Raw genomic sequence first — 2,780 nt, forward strand, 5'->3', positions numbered from 1 at the left:
CACCCTTCCCAACTTCTTCCTCCTCCATGAAATAATGTTCCTCTCCTTTGTTTCTCGCACTTGCCTGTGAAGGGACCTTAGCTTGCTCAGCCCAGACTGCCATTCTCTGCTCTTCCCAATTAAATCCATGCTGCTGGTCAAATAACTGGCAGATTGAGTTTAAGGCCAATCGAACAAATAAATTCAAGATCTTGCAAGGAACAAAATCAATATGCACAAATTAGTGGCACTCCTAGGTGCTCGGAAGGAACCATCAAAAAGAGACTGCGGAGAACGATCTCATTTACACCTGCATCCAAGACAGCAAGATACCTGGGAGGCCCCTGAACCAAGAAGGTGACAGACCTGTCATCTGACAGCCCTGCAACAATGACGACAGACAGGGAGGGGTACACACGGAGATGGGGAGGCACTGTGCTCAGGGTAGAACCCACACTGGGAAAATACCTACTCTCCCCAAAACCGTCTACAGAGTCCTCACTTTGGCTCCCGAATTTCCTGACGAGGCGCAAGCCTGGAGTGGGTGTGGACACGGGAAGGACCCCGCAGGGCTGAGTTGGGGAGAGCACAAACACCGAAGAAGGCTGATGCTCCCTGACTGCAGACCATCTGAGGAGCCCAAGGAACCGAATCCGCGAGCACACAAACACCGACGAGGACCGAGGAGCACCCGAGCCCAGAAAGGGGGGACCCCACAGCCCCGTGCACAGCACAGCAGGAGTCCACGTCTCCTCACACAAAACGACGGAAGCCCCAGTGTCTACACAGGGCGCCCTTCCTCTGTGGGGTCCTGAGACCACGAACCCCTTGACAGTGCACTCAGGCGGCTTCTCCTCAGCTCCTCCAGCATCTGGTCCTTAGGAGGTTGGACTGCTGCCAGTGTGGGCGCGTCCTCCACAACGGGTCCGGTCAGTGTGGATGCAGAGCCACACCCTCCTCAGCTTGTCCTGTCAGGGTGGGAGGCGCCCCACATTCTCCAGAAGTCTCCACAGTGGGTCCTGAAGAGGCGGGGCTCTGGTCCCAGCTGTGGCTGTGCAGCCTTGGCTCAGGGCGGAGCTGGGGTCTGGCGCCCTCTGCAGGCGGTGCAAGGCAGTGCAGGACTGTGGGAGCTCACCCTTCAGTGGAAGGTCCTGCTCCCTCCTGGGGTCCAGCTGATGCCATTTCATTCCGGAAATTCAAGCTGCATGGAGCCCAATACCCCCCAACTTCCCCCCAAATAGCTAAGGAACAATGAATTGGAAACAATGTAGAATTACAACAGTCCTTGACCCAAACAGTGTCACTGAACATGGCCCTGATGCAGACCCACACTCTGACCTCAACTTGGTCTCAAGCCTGGACCCTACCCTAATCCAAGACCCTAACCCTAGCCCCCAACCCAAACAATGTTCACAAGAATCAAAAGGTAGAAACTGCAAATATCCATCAATGGCAAGTGCCTAAGCAAAGTGTGGTGAAGCATTTGAATTTGGGTACAGGTTCAGGTTTTAGTCAGAGTTCTAGATCAGGCTTTGGGTTTAGTGTTAGGGTGAGGGTTTAGAGTGAAGGACAAGGGAACAGAGTTATAGTTTAGGGCTTTAAGTTTATGATTTAGGCTTTAAGACTCAGGGCTTATGGGATAAAGTTCAAGGTCAAATTTGGGGTTTGACTTCATGCTGAGATTTGGGTTCAGGTTTCATGACTTGGAGGTCTGGTTTAGGGTTTGGGTTCGTGGTTCAGGGCTTGGATCCAGGGCTCAGGTACAGGCTTTGGGTTCCATTCCAGGTTTGGGATTCAGGGTTCTAGTTTGGGCTTTAAGGTCAGCTTAGGTTTCAGCGTTGGTAGGGTTTAAGGTTAGGTTTAGGGATGACACATTTTTTTCAGTTGTCATCATGGACAAAATAATTCTATCTGAAGTTTCTAAGTCAGAAATGTATTTCATCTGGGGGCGCCTGGGTGGCTCCGTGTGTTAAGCCTCTGCCTTGGGCTCAGGTCATGATCTCAGGGTCCTGGGATCAAGCCCTTCATCAGACTCTCTGCTTGACGAGGAGCCTGCTTCCCCATCTTTCTCTCTGCCTGCCTCTCTGCCTACTTGTGATCTCTGTCTGTCAAATAAATAGAATTAGTAAAAGCTATTATATGATCTTTTACAAACCATTTCCTATCTTTGCATTCTCATCTGCCAAGACAGACAGGGATTATTTAAAACCCTGAAGAGAGTGCTCTTGCTTTTAAATTGCCTGTAACCTTCGTGTAATAGATTTATGATTGATGATAGATTTAGTTAAAATATAACTATTTAAAATATTTACTCTCAGTAAACGATTTCAACCTATGCTCATTTAAGTAACTTGGTGCATAATCCCTTTTCTATTAAACCATAGTGCAAGGACCAATGCAGCGTTTCCAGGAGAACCCCAAGCTATTTTTCTAGAATGGCTGTATGCTTATATATGGAGTCCTGTTTTCACTCCCTTTGTGGAGCACCTACCCTGGAGGTCATGTAATAACCAATGACCAAAAAAAACAAACAAAAAACCCAAACATCCAGGTCGAAGTGCCATCCCTGCCTGGAGTGGAGGAGACTGCTCAGACAGATCCCAGGCAGGCATCTCAGCCCAGGCCTGTGCTGGGGAAGCTGGTTCCTGGCTTTGGGCGCAATCTGGAAGCCAGCAAACTGACCCAAGAGTGCAGCCGGCGTTTAAGACTGATGATCTATTCGCAGCCAGGCTGCATGTGGACACCCGCTCAGGGAGCCCGGCTAGGAGGCTGCCCAGCGCTGGTGCTGGCAATGCAGTAGC

The sequence above is a fragment of the Mustela nivalis genome (assembly GCF_964662115.1).
Source record: "Mustela nivalis genome assembly, contig: HAP1_SCAFFOLD_234, whole genome shotgun sequence".
Classification (NCBI taxonomy): Eukaryota; Metazoa; Chordata; class Mammalia; order Carnivora; family Mustelidae; genus Mustela; species Mustela nivalis.